The following is a 19,745-nucleotide window of genomic DNA, read 5'->3' on the forward strand; positions in this document are numbered from 1 at the left end:
CCGAGTGGAGTGAGGCGGCCCCTTTTATACCACACCCGGAAGTACTCCAGGTGCTCCTCAATTAAGTCCCAGCAGCACTCCCGGGTGTGGCGGAAGTGCTGCATTTTAAATCCAGCTCCTCTTCTGGCAGCACTTCCAGTTGAGGCGGAAGTGCTGCAGACCACAGCTCCATAATTATCCCAGCGGTCCCTGGTGGTGGCCACATAACCCAACAGGCTTGAGCGTTACAGCCGCATGCTCATGGCCCAGATGTAACCCAGGGTGGCTGTCCTTTCATGTCCTAGGGAATGGCTTGCCCTTTTCTTGGTCCCCTGCTCTCCCAGGCTTCCTGACAGGGCACAATCCCTGGCCGTCCATCACAACATTTATTGTTTTAAAAAGTTTTGTCCCTTTGGTGGTTTAGCAGTGGTAAAATTAATGCACTACTGTGGAGAGCCAGGGAGGGGAAATAAATAAATTAGGGACTTGGCACAATATATTAGGGGATTAAGCCTCTGAAGCCCCTCCTTCCCACTGGTCTTATCACTTTTTTCTGTTTTGTGGATTTTGCACATTTCACCCTGTGTTTGAGTACACACATAAATATACATCAAATAGCTGATATCAAGTTAATAGTTTTATGGATGTGGGCCCTGGCATCTGTTGGTAGGTTCCAGACAGCACAGCAATGCCACATCTGCAATCTATTTTTGTGTATGCATGTGTGTTTACTTCCTTTCAATGAAGGACACTGTCCAATTCATATTTGGGTTTCAAATTTGCTTTTATCATTTAGGCTGAAGTTTTCTTTCCATTCTTGTGACAACATCTGGTTGTGATTATTAGTCCTCTGACATTACATTCAAACTATCTGTTAAAAAAAAAGGACTACTGTGGAAAGCAGGCACAGATTTGTTAGATTCTAATCTAACATCCCCTGCCCCAGATGGTGCTCATTCTCCACTTTTGAACCACTGTCCAACAAATGGTCTCTGCATTAACATTAATATTAAAATGGTCCAAGTCCAGTTCTATTGAATCTGCATTCACAATGTGCATTACACCTTTGTGCGCATGATTCCCATGACGCAGTTTTGTTTAAGTGTGTTGATGTTACTTGCAAACCCAGGTGCCATCTGCTGGTGAAAGTAGTATAAGTGCTTTAGAACAGCTGAAAAATGGAAATAAATTAATACAAAAGTTAGAACTGTTTACTAGGTTTGTGAAACAGTTCTGTGATTTGCATCAATACATAATCTAAAACTGGACATTATAGTTACATTTTTAGACAATGAATTAATGTCAGTCCTATACAAAAGACAAGACTGTTTGGGACATTGTCCAATTCAGCTTAAAATCTCTTATCACCTGCATCTTTCTTAAGTAAGAAAGGCAAATATTAGCTCCTACCGTGTTTCCCTGAAAATAAGACCTACTCTGAAAATAAGCCCTAGCATGATTTTCAGGCTGCTCTGTAATATAAGCCCTACCCCAAAAATAAGCCCTAGTTAAGATCGTCAGCTGAAAAGTAAGGCGCCTAAGGCCAGGTTTATACTTCTCGCGATGTGACGCGTGTGTCTGAAACATCCATTAAATTCCGTGGACACCTTGCCGCAATATCTCTGAAAAGGATTTTTAATGATTATATTCATCAATTTGGGGATGCACCCATTCCAGCAGCATCGGTGCAAGACAGAAACAAAATCTGTGGACGGTGCATCCGCTCATCGCAAGGTGAACACAAGCACACACACATACACTAACGTCGTTGTAGCTTCACCAAATCCCCAAACCTTCATGTCTTTGGATGGAAAACTGAGCACACTGTAGAAACCCACCGGGAAAACATGCAAACTCCAGGCAGGGATCACAAGGGACGTGACTACGTGTGAGACAGCAGCGCTACCGCTCTGCCACCGTGTCACCCCATATGTTTAACTATTAACAGTATTCATTATTTAAACAAAGCTAATGATTTATCTGTAAATGTAACTTACATATTGTAATGCATTTTATCATAAAGTGATATCAAGTATAAATCTAAGAATTCTAAATGTGCAGAGAGCTGAAATATTATAAATTTAATGTGTTCTGTGTGGCGATCTATTGCTGCTTGCTTCTGCTGTCAGGTCAGGAGGAAACCCCAGAAGCTCATTGCGATTAACAACTGGGATGACATTTATGATGGTCTGCTTTAATGACAAAGTAAACTATGGGATTAAAGTGGACATTTCGAGTTTAAAACCAAAATTTTCACTTTAATCACAAAATAGACATTTTCATTATGTCCTTATTTTCTTTTCTCTGTGGCTCAAATACGCCGCCATACATTCTGATGGTATTGTAAGGTACAAAAAAAAGACGGCACAGAAGATGGTAGGCAAGACTTTTAAAATGTATCGTGTCATTACTTTGGGGAATATGCGATGCTTGAATATAAAAGCACCACGAATGTATTTGTATGTCTGCATTTTGCTTCACCACATCGAACCATTCATCAAACATCGAAGCAGGCACATCGATCTGCAAAGTGGCTGGAGTAGCAAGAAATTCAGGCTGGAATTCAGGGTTTGAATGTGAAGAGTTATGACGATATTCCAGAAGAAGATGACATGACTGTATGTGGATAAATGTATATTGTTGTACATGAAAAAATATAAGATATCTCCTGAAAATAAGCCCTAGTGCATCTTTTGGAGCAAAAATGAATATAAGACCCAGTCTTATTTTCGGGAAAACATGGTAATTGTAAGAGATGCATTTGAGTTTTTTCAATTTCATATAGTATAAAACATTATTTTCTCACTCAATTATAAAAGGTGGGTTGGGATTCTTCCATTTGAGCAAGGTAAGTCTACGTGCTAGTAGTGTGGTAAAGGCAATTACAATCAAATTGTTCTTCTCCATTTTAAGCCCATCCAGGAGTACACCAAACACAGCTGTTAATGGATCAGGAGGGACTGTGACACCAAGGCTGTCTGATAGGCATTAAAAAATTTTTGTCCAAAATTATGTTAGTTTGGTGCACACCCAAAATATGTGACCCAGTGAGGCTGGAGCTCGACTGCTGTGCTTGCAGGTTGGATCTTGGCCTGGATACATTTTGGACTATTTCAGACAAGATAAATGTGATTGATGAAAGATTTTTAATTGAATGACTGAAAGATTTGTGCATATGGAACTGGAGTGTATTCTGTGCATGGTGGCCTTCCACTCCTTCTCTGAGATATTAAGTGAAAGGTCTTTTCCGCACTGCACCCTAGAATCTTTAAAAGGGAGAGACTTTAACATGTTTTTATATATTGTTGAGATGCTGTCTGAGTCTTCAAGACTGGTCAGTATTGCCTCTGGAATAGAAATGGGTGGGAGATGAGGAAAGTTGGACAGGTTCCTTTTAGCAGTTTCTGATTTGAAACTAGTGGAAAAATTGTGTTGTTGGGAGGATATAGAAATTGGTAGAAGGTGTGGAAAATTGGGCGCATTCATTTTTTTCTCATTTGAAAGTAGTGGAAAAATTACGATGATGGGAAGTTAAATTTGAAGCGTAATTGTTCATAAGATGCAAAAATATTATCTAAAAACAGTTCTTTACTGTGTTTTAATCCTGGATTAAAGATTACATACTGTGTGGGCTTTTTTTCTTCTTTCAGCTGCTCCCATTAGGGGTTGCCACAGCAGATCATCTTTTTCCATATTGCTCTCACTGCACCACTCGGGGTATTTATATCACTATATCTGAGTGGGGAATCACAGATCCACAGCAGCTGATTAGAAAGAGAATTATCAGTATATAGCATCAAGCACACGCTGCCTCAGCCATGCTGTCTATTGAACTGCTCTCATATGGCAAACTCTTCAAAGCCTTTCCTGTATGGACCTTGCGGTTCAGAAACAGTTTCATCCCAAGAACTATAAACGCACTCAATCAGTCCATCAAGTTCTCCTTGTAGAACTGTTTGTACTTATAAGTACAATTACCTCACTGTAAACTTGCACTACAGTTATAATATTGCACAACCTGAGCCACTTTATAAAGCACATATTTACATATGATGATGATATCATTTTTAAGATGAAATGCAGCAAAATATGTTTATTATATTATACAGATAAAACTTTAACTTCATTTAAATAATCATCATGAAAATGATATCACGTATACATCTCAGTATTTTAATTATTCAGAGAGCTGTAATATTACGAATGTAATGGATTCTGTGTCCTGTCGGAGGAAGAGAAAGCCCAGAAGCATGTAGTGATTCACACACATAGAGCACATAGAAGATCAAATACAAAACAAAGCATTTAATGTGCTACTGTAGTTACGATGGGATTTGAGAAACTAGTAAATTAAACGATATTAACATGAAGTTTATGATGTTCTACTTTAATGACAAAATAAACTATGTGATTAAAGTGGAAATTTCGAGATTAAAGTTGACATTTCGTGCTTTTTTCCCACTGTGTGCCTTTTTTTTTTTCTCTGTACCCTAATAAGCTTTCATATGACAACCAGACGGTGGGCTACGACTCGCCTTTTCACAGCGACTTTGATATGTGACAACTTCTTTTTTTAGCTTTCAAGTTTCTCCAACATGCTATGTCACTCGATCAACTTCCTTTTGTTGTTTATACCAGTGTTTAAACCAACAAATGTACGTTTTTCCTTGCCTCCACTTGGTATTCGCTGAAATATTTCTATTTTCCCTTGTGCTTTTGCCATTGTCTTTTAACAGAAAGCTGAGCTTAAGGGCTATTTACATTGATTTGCATATTCAAAGAGGCGTAATTCTGGGAGGAGTTGGGGTGGGACAGCAGGCACTTTACTTTACTTTACTTTACTTTTTACTTTACTTTTCACGTTGACCGGGATTTATGAAGAATGTGGAAGTTGACGTTCGCACAGATTTATGCATCTGGATTTTTTTGTGTGTACAAACATTTCCGCTTTTGTGCTTACGCCATGTTATAGTGTGAGTTCTACGCGCGCCATTATACATGAGGCCCCAGGACTTAACCAACAAGCTGTAAGACATATTAATTTAATATCCATCCATTTCCATCCATTTTCCAACCCGCTGAATCCGAACACAGGGTCACAGGGGTCTGCTGGAGCCAATCCCAGCCAACACAGGGCACAAGGCAGGAAACAAACCCTGGGCAGGGTGCCAACCCACCGCAGGACACACACAAACACATCCACATACCAAGCACACACTAGGGACAATTTAGAATCGCCAATCCACCTAACCTGCATGTCTTTGGACTGTGGGAGGAAACCGGAGCGCCCGGAGGAAACCCACGCAGACACGGGGAGAACATGCAAACTCCACGCAGGGAGGACCCGGGAAGCGAACCCAGGTCCCCAGGTCTCCCAACTGCGAGGCAGCAGCGCTACCCACTGCGCCACCGTGCTGCCCATTTAATATCCTGATGTGCAAAGTGCAAAGACTCAATCAGGAGAAAGTATGTGACCAGCGTCACCCTGGATTGTTTTATTCTCTTTAACTTACTATAAATGTAAAAATAATTGTTTGACTTAGTAACTGTTCAGCTAATCAAGAAATATTACAATATTTCAGTTGTAAGTCTATGCTATAAATCTGTGTGTATGTCTCAAACACAGTGATTCAAACTCGGTTTAGTATGGTAGGTTTTCAGCTGAATTCTCCAAGTATTGCATGGACCTTTGGCTGTGGCACAGTAGGGTTCAGTTTACAGTACAGAATTTTCAAAAGACTGGGGCCACTTCAAATTTAGGTTCTGTTTCTAAAACTTTGGAGGAATAAACTCACAACTCAAATGACATTTTAAATAACATTCTTTACATAAAATGTAAAATCTGACTTTTGCCTGAGTCGCATCACAGAAACACCCATAACCCATATATTAAAGAATATGGCACTTTCCTCCAGTGTATAAAATGCTGTCACTATTATGCTTCAGAATTTAGGAATATCTAACCATTATATTGCATGATATGATAGCACTTTGCCTTGTTAATCTTGAATCTTCTCAAATCTGCAAGGGTTTTTCCAGGTTCTCCTCCCATAAACCAGAAGGATATGTATGTTGGGTTAATCAACTATTCTAAACAATGCCTTCGTATGTGTGTGATTGGGCACATGGTGGCCCATTCAAGGTTGGTTTGTAGTGTAGCCAACAGTGTGTGGTCAGGACTCCAGAAATCAGTTGTGGTGCTCCAAGAATAGCACCATACAAGCAGGAGATCATCTTTAGGACTACATCACAAAGGAATGAATAACTGCATGAGGTTTGACTAACTTAAAATATTTTGTGGAGATAGTCCTGTTTGGTTGTGATTTTTGTAGACGGCAATGTAGGTTGGGAGTTTAATTGCTTGTTAGTAGAGGCCTATCAATAATTACTGAAAAGCCACAAGGTACAGTGGAAACAAATCAGCCCATTTTGTCTAACATTTTCATGTCTTTACCCTCATAAAAAATTAGTGGAAATGTATAAATTAAATTATAAATTTCAAAAGAAGGTAGTGTTTGCCAGGCTCAGTGTTTACATTGTTGTGCATCCCATGTGGCCTAACATCTGCTTCCTAGCTTATTAAAATGCTTATTGACATTCTTATTCTAAAGCTGATCATGAAAATAATGTTTTCAGAATACATGTATTTTATTATGAGTTTATTATTAGTCTCCCTTATGGAAATCTGGAGCCTAAATGTTTGCTTCATTGAATGGGTAAAGGTACTAGGCAAGTCTGTCCTTAGTAAATGAAAAATAAAGAACAACATAATAGGGAAGTAACAGTTTATATAGAGCATATTGATTTTAATTTCTTTCTGGTAAACACCATACCAAACATAAGCACTTTAGCATAACCTCCCTAATTAAAATACATTTGCTTCACATCTATCCAACTTCAAAATGGTCAACCTGTAATGATCTTGCTGATCCTAGTTTGGCATCACCTAATGTTCTTACCATACCGGTGACACAGTGGCAAAGGCACTGCTTCTTCCTAGTAATGAGATATTGGGACATGTCCGGGTCCTTCCTGTGTGGTAAAGCTTTGAGTAGTGAGAAAAGCGCTTTATAAATGTAAAGAATTATTCTTATCTACATCATTGATATATTAAAAAAAGGAGTGGACATTACGGCAGGCCAAATTAACATGTAGAGGTATCTTAAAGTGTATTTTAAGATATATAACAAAGAATTATGGATATCAGAGAATGTATCCATTTCAAGGTATCTTAACTATATGTTTAAATATTTCAAATCCATATAAGATATGCAAGAAAATGACATCCTGGTCATTTACATATTTGAAATTTATTTTAAGATATTTCAAATACATTTCTGGATGTCGTGATATAAGTTCCTCTGCCCTTAACATATTTTTTTGTATATTACATGATATTTTAAAATGTCACTGTGTGCACTTTGTGAGTAGTAATTTAAGATATTTTAAAATGACTTCTTCTAAAATTGCTCCTGCTTTAAATTGGAATTCTAGTAATTTTAAGGTATCTTGAAATTAATTCCAAATATCTCAAAATTGCACAAGATTGTAAGGTATCTCAAAATGCATAAGAATCTATTTTAAAATAACTGGAGATGCATCTCATGCATATTCACATTGACTTGCATTCAAAATATCTAAAATGCATTTAAGAAATCTCAGTTCATTTCCTGATACAAGTATCTTAAAATGGGTTTCTTTAAATGGGTTTCTGCTCTGAATTATTTTAAAATGAATTTCACGATATCAGGAATTTTATTTTAAGATATCTCAAATATATTTAGAAATATCTTTAAAAAGACATTGTTATGTCTTGCACCTTGTAAAGCTACCTGAGTTAATGGGAATGACCACAAAAGGGAATGTGCAACAAGGTAGAAAATTAAAACCTAAAGTCACTTGTTTCATTTGTCTAAACAAAACCATAACCTAATAAATCATGGTATAGTTTTCAGAAGCAAATGTCTACAACTAAAATGTAGCTATAAAAAAGTCAAATTAAAATAATGGGTTTTTCAGCAGTTTTTATAAATTGTTCCACAGTATTAGCCTGGCATATCTTTATTGGTAAACAATTCCAGATTTTAGGTGCATAACAGCAGAAAGCCACCCAATCACATCTTTTAAGCTTGGCTCTTGAAATTATAAGCAGACCACCATTAGAAGTTCTATGGTTATGACTTGGAGTGAAAGGGGACAGCCACTCCAAATTATAGGAAGGGGCAAGATTATTTAAGGCTTTTATATACCATTAGTAGTATTTTAAAGTCAATTGTAAAGAACACAGGTAACCAATGTAACAACACTAAAACTGGTGAGATGTGCTCAGATTTTTTCTAGTTAAGATTCCGGCTGCTGCATTCTGTACTAATTGCAATCAATTGATGTCTTTCTTAGGTAGTCCTGTTAGGACTGCATTACAGTGGTCTAGCTGACTGAAAACAAAAGCATGAATTCATTGTCTTGTAAAGTTATAATAGGTCTAACTTTTCCTGTATTCCTTAAGTGAAAAAATCCAGTTGTAGTAATCTGGGTAATGTGCGATATAAAGTTTAGGTTCGAGTCCATGATTTCCCCTAAATTCTTTACCTCCGCCATGACTTTTAAACCTAAGGAATCAAATTTATTTCTAATGCCCTTGCTATTTCCATTTTTGTGAAACACTAACATTTCTGTTTTTTCCTTATTTATTTTGAAGAAGTTACTAATCATCCATCAGAAATACCGCTAAGACATTGGATCAGAGATCCAAGAGTATCAGGACCATCAGATGCTATCAATAAATAAAGCTGTTTGTCATCTGCATAGCTATGGTAGCTCACCTTGTGTTTTGAGATTTGGAGTTCAACATCACAGCCTTGTTTAGTACTGTGGGTGCCGCTGTAGGACATTGGGAGACAAGGTTCTCATCTAGCCCGGAAGTACTAGTAGGTCATGAGGACAGAAGCCCCGAAGTACTTCTGGTCTGATTAAAAACTTAAGTGCTCCATCTGACCTGGAAGTGCTAGCAGGTCACCTGGACAGAAGAGCAGAAGCACTTCCGGGTTGGGCACTATATTAAGGACTGCTGTGAACCCAGAAGGCGAGGCAGAGTTGGGTAGAGGTGGATGAAGCTTGCTGGGAGGTGCAAAGGAGAAAGAGAAGATTTGTGTTTGTGCTTGATTTACTTGTCTGTTTATTGTGGCTGTGGTGCTTGGAGGGTACTGTTTAAGAAGAAAAGAATTAAAAAAATACTTCTTGGTGCTTTTACCTTGTGTTCTGCCTGATGTCTGTCTGTTGGGTTTAAGGGGCAACAGTGACCCCTAGGGTCCACAAACCAAAGCAGAAACAAGGTCATTATGTTTGAGCTCAAACTCAAAGCATGTCCAAAATGAACACAAAAATCCATCATACACTACTGTAGTTACCATGTCCATAACTATCATTGACTGAAAGAATATAGAATGGATCTCAGTTGCTGCCCCATCTTCATCTCAACTTTTTCACTACCACCAGTTGGTTCATACATTGACATTATTGCAACAACAACAACAACAACAACATTTATTTATATAGCACATTTTCATACAAAAAAGTAGCTCAAAGTGCTTTACATAATGAAGAAAAGAAAAATAAAAGACAAAATAAGAAATTAAAATAAAAATAAAAAGTGGGGGCCAGTGATATTTCAGTTCTGATATTAATTTTAGATTTAGTTTTATTTTATTTTATAAAATTCTTTTTTATTTTTATTTCATTCTAGTTTTCAGTGGAGTCAACAATTTTTATTTTTATTTAGTTCTGTGTTTAAAATTTTAGCTTTTATTTTATTTAGTTCTGGCCTTTTTATATAATATTAGTACAATTTTAGTTTTTTTTTCTGTTGCAAGACCACAAATGCTGGCCTACACATATTTCAATGCAAGTTATGTTTCAGTCAACAAAATACACTCACAGTACATAATGCCGTTAAACACAGCTTGACTATCAATGAGCAAACAGATTAAGTGGCCTAATGAGTACAGTCAGCAAGATCAAATGTTTCAACCCAAGAAACCAGTCTGTGCAAGTATGTTGCTATTAAGGTTTAAACAAGCACACATTTCAAGAGATTTGTTCATGCTGCAATGACATCCATTACACAGATAGCCACAGTGAAAATATTCGATTGACGAGCGCCTGTAATGCAGGTGCACAGACAAGGTCCTCGGCACTATGAGGGGCACCAGCAAGACTATATGTTAACAATTTCTGCTTCCAGTACCGAAGAAGTGATGTCGGTGAGGTTCGTGAGGCACTGACTCCTTCAGAATCAGATTTACAAATATATGAACCCATATCTTATTTACTATTCAATTGGCAGCATGCACATTGACTACTGGTTATGATTAATATCTCATCAGCGTTCTTTACACACGTATTTGGCTAAGAAAGAACGTTACATTTATTGCAGTGAGAGAGAGCACATTTGCTCTGCACCCAACATATGTTCTAAATTTGCCGTTGCAATTTCACAATTTGTACTCATTCAATACAAATGAAAGTATAGAGTGGTGTACAAAAAAATGGATTTCAATTTTGACCTTAATTGAAATATTTAGTTGTTTTTAAAAGATTGTAATTCTTATGCTTTAATCAATTTTAATACAAACTATTCAACAAAAGGATAACAACAAAAGCAAATGAATATTTTATTTAAGGTCAAAATTTAGTCTTTAAATATTGGATTTTTTTTCTTAGTCTGATCCCATTTTTTATAAAATTGAAAACCGTTTATGGTCTTACCTTTATTTGTAAATGAAGTCCATGCGCCTACCCTTCTCCACGAAAATCTCTGTCACTTTCTTGTAAAAGTCCTCCTTGTTTTCCTTTAGTTTTAAAAGTCTTAATCTTCCATTTTGAAATTGGAAGGAAAAATAAAAATAAAAGGACCGCTGCAGTGCACTTGACTTTCTGATATTGCTAACTTATTGGCGTGTCTGTGTAGAAGAACAGCAGGAACAAACACCCGTTGGGTTCACATCCGTCCCCTCCAGTGCGGCACAGTACTGTCTGCCTTACCTTGTGTCTTTTCACTGCGGTTTTATGTCCGATCAGCAAGACAAGATATGTCAAACACATTCATTAAAGATATTAGCCAGACTGTGGAAAGTCAGGGTGTATAATAAATATGTCTGCAAGCATTATATTGGCGACACACAGAGAGGCAGCAACAAGTATGCGCCAATTGCATGCATCAACCCAGTGAGTGAGGGATAGTGCAGTCTGAGCTGAGGCTACGTTTGTCGCTACCGCACCACGCATTTCTCTCTTGTATTTGATCAGGAAATACGCAAATTCAGCGATTTTGACTGTAAAAAAAGATAAAAATTATTGGAATCACACAGAAAACAAATTTATAGCACAGGCCAGTGGACACATTTATTTTATGCTATCATTATTAGTTTTTTTTTTTACTTTTCGTGCAGTCATAGTGCCAAAGATGTACTGGACTTCCACTAAGCACTGATCCAGCTGGTCCTGCACTGAAACTCCAAGACTCTTTTCTTCTTCTTGCATGCTACATTTGCTTTTATTATCATCTGCACTGTAATTAAAGTATTTCCACACGTTACTTTCTTACTTTCTACCCGCAAGCATCTGTGCAAAAGTCGCCATCGGCAACCACACATGCTTACTGTTTCAACCCGACGAACCAAATGTGCTCAACAATCAAACAATGGTCCTTTACAGAAGTTGCGCCACGTGACTATAGTAAGCCCAAGGTACAAGATCACTGCATAGTCACAAGCGCAACTTAACGGAACGCTCAGGGCAGCTGAACTGGATTGAACGAACTGCTGTTTTTTTTCTCTCGGATTGCGAAACTGCTCTATGTCGCTTTATGTTGTCTAGCTTCTATGTTTTTAAAAGGTCGCCACAGGACTGCCTGGGTTAGATAAATGAGGAGGGCATTTATGAGCAGATAGCAAGCAACCTGTTCTACAACTTGCCAGGAGTCATTCATGTCTGGCCTTAGCCAGCACTCTGTCTTTCCCCGTAAATCAAACTCTTGTGAGAGATTTCGCTGCTCTGGGTCAAATCTCAACTCATGACAGATCCCCACTTGCTGGTCCAGGGAGATGCCATATCTATTTAAGACCTCAGCCTTAAGGGTGTCGTAATTAGTGGCATTCTCCTCTGAGAGAACATAATAAGTCCTCTGCACTTCCCCTTTAGGAACGTCGATATTATGTTCATCCATTCTGCACACCCCAGTGGTGGCAATGGGCTGTAAATCTTGACATCATCATCACATAGAGGTAAAAATACCTGGGATGGAGCTTGCTTTTGTCCTATTGTACAACCACATGTGCATGTGTCCGTGCCTCAGACTTAGCGAACTGTGTGCGGTACTCTCCCACCTGGAGTTTCAGGGTATGGAGCTCCGACGCCATTATAATTAAGATAATATTGGGAGCAACTCCTACTAACTATGCCAACTTTGAAATAAAGACATAGAAAACAGAAAAAGGTTTGGGGAAGCCACCCTGTATACCTGAAAATAAGCAATAAATGATCAAAAATGCAGGTCTTTACAGACATAAGTTCACAACAGAACTGAGATAACAGACTCAAGATAGGATTTATATAGAAGGATTTAGAAAGTGATATCATTAGTACCAGAACTGTAAGTGTCCTCACAGGTGGCGCAGTGGTAGTGTTGCTGCTTTGCAGTAAGGAGACTGTGGAAGATTGTGGGTTCGCTTCCCGGTTGCTCCCTGTGTGGATAGCGCTTTGAGTACTGAGAAAAGCGCTATATAAATGTAATGAATTATTATTATTAAGTGAAGTCCTTAGACTGAGGTGGGATTTTCTTCGGTTGGTCTGCAGAGGAAAGAAAGGGGTAGAAAATACTGCCACCCCCTGGTCTGGCATATGATTACAACCATTCAAGCCCGTTAGCTTCCTTCCATTCACACGTGTGTGATACAAGATTTCTGAGGAAAAAAATGTGGAGTTATCTCTTTTACTTTTATTAAAATGAATGGACTTTTGAAACACCCCTTACTGTATATTTGTTCATTAGGAGCTCTGGCTCCTTTCCCACAAGAAGTAACATTCCATTTCCAATGCCTAGTAGATATGACTCTATTCCATTCTTACCTCACCCTGTCTCTTTGCCTTGTGGGTGGTCACATATTGTCTCTGTATAGCTAATACAGGCTGAGTCCATATGTACAGTGTCCATTTTAGGACATCCTCCTCCCTCCGAAAAAACTCCATCCTTCCTACTACCTTTGACAAAATATTCCTCCTCCCTGCGAGGAATCCCCAGTCACCCCTCCTCCCTCCTCCCTCCTCTCTCCTCCCTCCTCCCTCCTCCATCCGCTCTCAGTTCTCCGCTGTCCGTTTTCCGCCATCCACCCTCCTATCTCCGTCATCCGCCTTCAGCTCTCCATCAAACCCCACACTCCCCCCCGCCCCCTCATCGACATTTTCGTTAATGAAGTGACGTAATACTTCAGCTCCACCTTCTTCACAAGTTCATTAACCATGCCGCCCGCATACAAACTTAAAAGGTTTAAATAAAACAGAAATATATACCTTTATTTTTAACTTCCTTAACTTGTGGAGGGTGTATCCTGTAGCAAAGCCCTAACTTTTTTCACGAAAGCCCCTTTCAGTCAATAAGCCTTAAAAACAGGTGTAAAGATATTGACAACAAGCAACGCAAACCCACCAAGACATGGAATCGTTTAAATCAAGGCGCTGTGCTACCTTATTCCAGATCGGTCCTAAGGCGTTCGTATTTTTCAAAGCAGTTCTGGTTTCCATCTGCATCTGTAGCTGAGTTGAAAAATACCATCCCATACTATTAGTTAACGATTAACACATTTCTATATGTATTGTAAGCATACAATACAACTGATAATATGTTGCGCTTATTTATCTGGTGTACCGACATTTTTGCGTGGTTTGTGCCCTTCAGAATGAAAAAAGTTTGCATTTACCTTTTTAATAAAAGGCGAGCTTTTAAGCCTGAAAAATCACACCGTAAATGCACACGTTTAATTGCACATGTGTTAATATGTATGCTTAAACAATATTAAAAGACACTCAACAATTAACGTCATTTACTTTCGTTCCCACGTTTGAGTCGTGCTGTAAATTCTTACTGTGAAATATAATTGACAAATAATTTGGTTAATGAACTTGTGAAGAAGGTGGAGCTGAAGTATTACGTCACTTCATTAACGAAAATGTCGATGAGGGGGCGGGGGGAGTGTGGGGTTTGATGGAGAGCTGAAGGCGGATGACGGAGATAGGAGGGTGGATGGCGGAAAACGGACAGCAGAGAACTGAGAGCGGATGGAGGAGGGAGGAGAGAGGAGGGAGGAGAGAGGAGGGAGGAGGGAGGAGGGGTGACTGGGGATTCCTCGCAGGGAGGAGGAATATTTTATCGAAGGTAGTAGGAAGGATGGAGTTTTTTCGGAGGGAGGAGGATGTCCTAAAATGGACACTGTACTTATGGATTGTTCTTGGTCCATCCGCTTTTACCATGAGTAACTGTAATAGGACCACAGGCAACACAGATCAACATTGAGGTTCGCAGGTACTCCCAAGCATGCCAAGACCACAATCCTAGTAGACACATCCATTTTTTTAAAGAAATTGTTATTCAGATGTTTTATCAATTAAATTGGATGTAGGGCGGCACGGTGGCACAGTGGTAGCGCTGCTGCCTCACAGTAAGGAGACCTGGGTTTGCTTTCCGGGTCCTCCCCGCATGGAGTTTGCATTTTCTCCTCGTGTCTGCGTGGGTTTCCTCCGGGTGCTCTGGTTTCCTCCCACAGTCCAAAGACATGCCGGGTAGGTGTATTGGCAATCCTAAATTGTCCCTAGTGTGTGCTTGGTGTGTGTGTGCCCTGCGGTGGGCTGGCGCCCTGTCCGGGGTTTGTTCTTGCCTTGCGCCCTGTGTTGGCTGGGATTGGCTCCAGCAGACCCCTGTGACCCTGTGTTAGGATTTAGCGGGTTGGATAATGGATGGATGAAATTGGATGTAATGTGGAACTGATCATCAAATACAGAATAAGTATAACACCTGACAGATTATAAATGAATTTGATTTAATTTAAAAGGCTCTTTAAGGCTAGAAACACTGTTTTTGATTTGGTGTTAAAAGACCAATATTGAAATAGACTTATTTTGCAAGCTTATTTTATTCTCAATTGCCAGAGAAAAATCAGAGTTGGTGTTTGCTAAACCTGCCAAGCACTAAGTCATGTCTATGTGACTTATAGCTTTACAAACACATAACTTTTTTGTCTCTTGGCAGTGCCTGCAAGGCTCGTTAGGAGCTCATTTTAATATGCTTACAGTAAATTGTGGACATGCTAGAGACAGCTGAGCAAATACACAAACTATTTACATCCTAGCTTTAGTATTATGCTGCAGTCCTCATGAGCTTGTCATTACACACCATTGTCGTAAGGCATTTGGTGCTAAATAGGTACAGGGTTTCAGTGTCTCAGTTTACTGTCAGTCATATGATTGATGAATGCTTTAAGGCCATAACTTCCTCTCTTGAGCCAATTCAATAGGAAATTCCCAACACTTTATTATCACAGTGCCTGGATGGTTTGGCAGGTCAGTGAAAAAAGACTGGTGTGAAGACAAATCACTGAAGGGAAAGAGAGATTTATCATTGCATTAAAAGAAAGGCAAAAAGATTGGTAATTGATCCAGAATCTTCCAGTAGTGCTGCCAACTGGGATGGCAATTATAGTTAGACCTAAAAAAAAGTAATTCTGTAAATACTTGGGTTTTGAGATTCAAGATATTGATTCAGTGCTCTAAGAAACGCTTTTACACATTTTGTTTGGTCTGATTTTTAGTTAGTAATGGATGTGTTACTTTATTATGTTACACATACTTTTTCTGTGCAAAAATATTCTCACACGGAAATACATTAAACAGGACTAATACTGTTGTGCTTTTTTCAATTTAACACTTGGCACTTTTATTGCCTCGTACAGAGTAATTTACTCTTACAAAGGGAAAAAGTGAATATGTGAATGACAAGCTAGTCATCTAAAATTGGGACAGGAAAGAAGGGCAGCAAAAAAGAGCAAAGGGTTATTTAGCAAAGTCTAAAATCTTCTGCATCAATCAATGTTAGTGCAGATAAGACTGGGGAGCATTTTAATTATTATTTTAGCCATTACTGTGTCTTACATCATCATTTTCAAAAAAATATTTCAAATAATTGCATTTAAAATATTTTTATTCAGCATAGTGGCACAATTATCATTGAACCTCTCTCACTGGTTCAAAAACCTAGGTTTTAATTTCATTCTAGAAGCTTTCTGTGTGCACTTTGCATGCTCTTCTTGTGCTTTTTTTGTATTTCCTTTTATATCACACCAAAAAAGTTAATGAAGAACTCCAATTTAGCATGGTAGGACCATGTGGGTATTTGCATGAATGGGGTCAGTAAATGAAAGGTGCTTCTTTCAGTATTCACATCTTCTTTCTGTCTGATGTTGTTAGAATATGCCGCAGCTCCAACACTCTGAACTGAAATACGTGAGTACAAAAAAGAAAAAGTCAAGAATATTTTGCAATGGGTAGCTCAATGGCACACATTAGCACTACTGCTTCACAGCTCTAGAGATTTGGGGTTTCCCAGTCATTGTCTGTGTGGAATAGTCATGTTCTCTGGGGGCACTCCAGATACAACTCCAGATGTAATATCCATCCATCCATTCCCCAACCCGCTGAATCCGAACACAGGGTCACGGGGGTCTGCTGGAGCCAATCCCAGCCAACACAGGGCACAAGGCAGGAAACAATCCTGGGCAGGGTGCCAACCCACCGCAGCAGATGTAATATACCGGTACATATTAGATTAACTGCTAAGTAGATTTAAAGTTGTTAATTTGCAAATGTATCTTGCACATTCATCTCATCCAGGCCTCAGCTCTGCTTTGTCTCTGATGATACTGGTATACAGAGTGGATATGAAAAAGTCGACACAGACCTGCCAAAACTACAGATTTTGTGTAATAAATAAATGAAACCAAGAAAAATCCTGTCAAAACTTTCTCCACCTTTATTGCAAAATTGCAATCATTATAAAAAAGGGAAAACAAATCAGAAAGTGTTTAGTGAAAACAGGAAAAATAAAAAAACATACAAAATCTGGCTGCACTAGTGTACAGACCCCCTAAACTAATACTTAGTTGAAGTACCTTTTGATTTTATTACAGCACTCAAGTCTTTTTGGGTAAGAGTTTATCAGTTTGGCACATCTGGACTTGGCAATTTTTGCACACTCCTCCTTGAAAAAAAATTTCACATCTGTCAAATTACGAGGGTATCTCCTGTGCACAGCTCTCTTCAGGTCAACCCTCAGATTTTCAATGTTATTAAGGTCTGGGCTCTGGCTGGGTCTTTCCAGAAAATTGGTCCACCAGCTATCACACCTAAAAGTCCACATGTATCCCTACTCAATACCTTTCTCTGTCATTCCTTTTGGTTCTCATAAAATGTCAGTGATTTAAGAAGCGTTAGCCACTGAAATTACTGCTAAACCAGTAAAGGTTTCCAAAATCTCCTTTTCAGGTATGGTAACCAACATAATGAGTATTTTCATACATGCCTTCAATCATAATCAGATATCAAATGCTTAATTGCATCCATGATCATACCTTTGAAAATTGACCCACTTTCAATGTAATTTGTATCCTTCATTTACAAAAATCTGCTTTTATTTTGTCAATTGCTATTACATTCACTTTTCAATGCACTTCTGTAATCAGTGCTACAGGCAAAATAAACAAAAATTGTTGCTGATAAAGAGCTGCTAGCCACCAGAAACTGAAAACAAGCTGGATTATACTAGATAGAAACAGTGGACTACCTCAAAAAATAATAACCAACAGTAGGTTGATAGATAGTGTGGCAGGTGGCCGGGTGTGGTCATCAGCCGCCTGCCTATTTAAGGGGCCGCCTCCCTTCAATCAAGGCTGGAGTTGGGTGAGGAGGTGGATGAGGTCGGAGAGGAGGCGGTGAGGAGAGGCCTGGAGTGTGTGAGAAAAGAGAGAGAGAGAGAGAGAGAGACGGCTGTGGAAGAAGCTCGGGACTGAGAGAGACGGCTGTTGGTGAAGCCAGGACTTTGGGAGACTGTGGGGGTTTGGTGGCGGTGCACTTAGGAACTGTGTTATATTAGTGTAAATAAACGTGTGGTGATGGCTTTGAATGTGTCTGCCTGTCTGTGTCAGGGTCGCCCAATCCACAATAGACAGCTGACAGTTGGAGGGACTGGTCAGCTGTGCAGACCAAAACTTGGATTGACTGACATGAAGACAAATGAAAACTGTTTGAATTCAACATCCGTTTAGACAAATCAAGAACTAAAAAAAAATGATAAGGACTACAGTACAGCACAATACAACTGCTGTATAGCCGAAAAAAACAAAACCAAAAGAGATCCAAGAAAGCCGACCATTCTGCTCAAAATAACTTGACAACTGCTCTCTGCAGCTTGGATGACTTTAGAGGGACTGGTGAGTAAAAATGCACAAGGGGACTGCAGCTCCAGTAGAAGAAGACATATGGCACCAAGGGGTTAAACACACAACAAATATGAAAGAGCAACTACAATTAAAAATGGAATACATGGAATAGTGCTAAGCAATAAAAAAACACAAAAAAATCACAGAATGTGTACGAAAACATACCTAGCAAAAACATGACAACATGCAGCTATTCAATCAAAGAAAAAAGCAGACTTTTTTATGCTGTTTCATTCTCCTGGTCAACTGACTGTCCAATCTATATTAATGCATATTTTAGCTTTGGGTAAAGTTTTGAATTGATTCTTTTGCACATAATGTGTCTATTCTCTTTTGGATATCTGTGTGATTGACTAATGTTGTTTAAGAACGTTCTATACATTTCAAGAAATACTTATTTAATAACTAATTGTGTTCTGACTGTGATTAATACAGACCTTTCACCAGATTGCTATATTGTGTAATCTTTACATTCACAATAGATTTAAAATATATTATACAAATCATATATGGGGTGCAGTTACAAGGCTGAAAGCTTATATAGAAATACTTTTGTTCAAAGCTTCTGGCAACTTCAAACAACCTTTTACTGTTTTTTATATTGAAACACCACTGCAAAGCACTTAATAAGTGTGGAAATATAGTGTACTTGTTTACAACTAATTTTTTTGTCTTTTACAATTAATGCACATGCAGGTTAAGTGACATGCTCATGGTCACACACTGTGTCAGAGGTGAGTAGTGAATAGGCAGTCTTGGGGTTTAGAGTCTAGTGCCATTACACAAACTTCTGGCCTTTCTGATTTCTGGTTACACCTGCAGTGCATTGAATTATTTTGTTATTTTCCTTTTTTCCTTTTGTCCCTTTAATTTTGTTTACCTACTTAAGATTTATAGTTTGCACTGAACTGATTGTTTTATGGAAATGTTCAAAGAAAGCTGTTGAGTGACACTGCTGTCTACTTCATTATCTTATTATAGCCTCCTATTTTTTAATATCTAATGCCTGGCAAGTCACAAATGGCAATTATTTCATTTGTGTTATGAAAATGCTGTAATAGAAAGATAACAGTGGTAATCTCTGCTCAGAATGTTCTGTAAAGATTGGAAAATGTATGAAAGATGGATCTCAGGTTCTTGGAACAGAAATTAATACTGTATCTAGCTTTGCCTCTGTAGCATTAAGATTTTCTTTCCCTGGTAATTAAAAGATAAGTTTGGTATTGT

Source organism: Erpetoichthys calabaricus, chromosome 13 (genome assembly GCF_900747795.2).
Source record: "Erpetoichthys calabaricus chromosome 13, fErpCal1.3, whole genome shotgun sequence".
NCBI classification, from domain to species: Eukaryota; Metazoa; Chordata; class Cladistia; order Polypteriformes; family Polypteridae; genus Erpetoichthys; species Erpetoichthys calabaricus.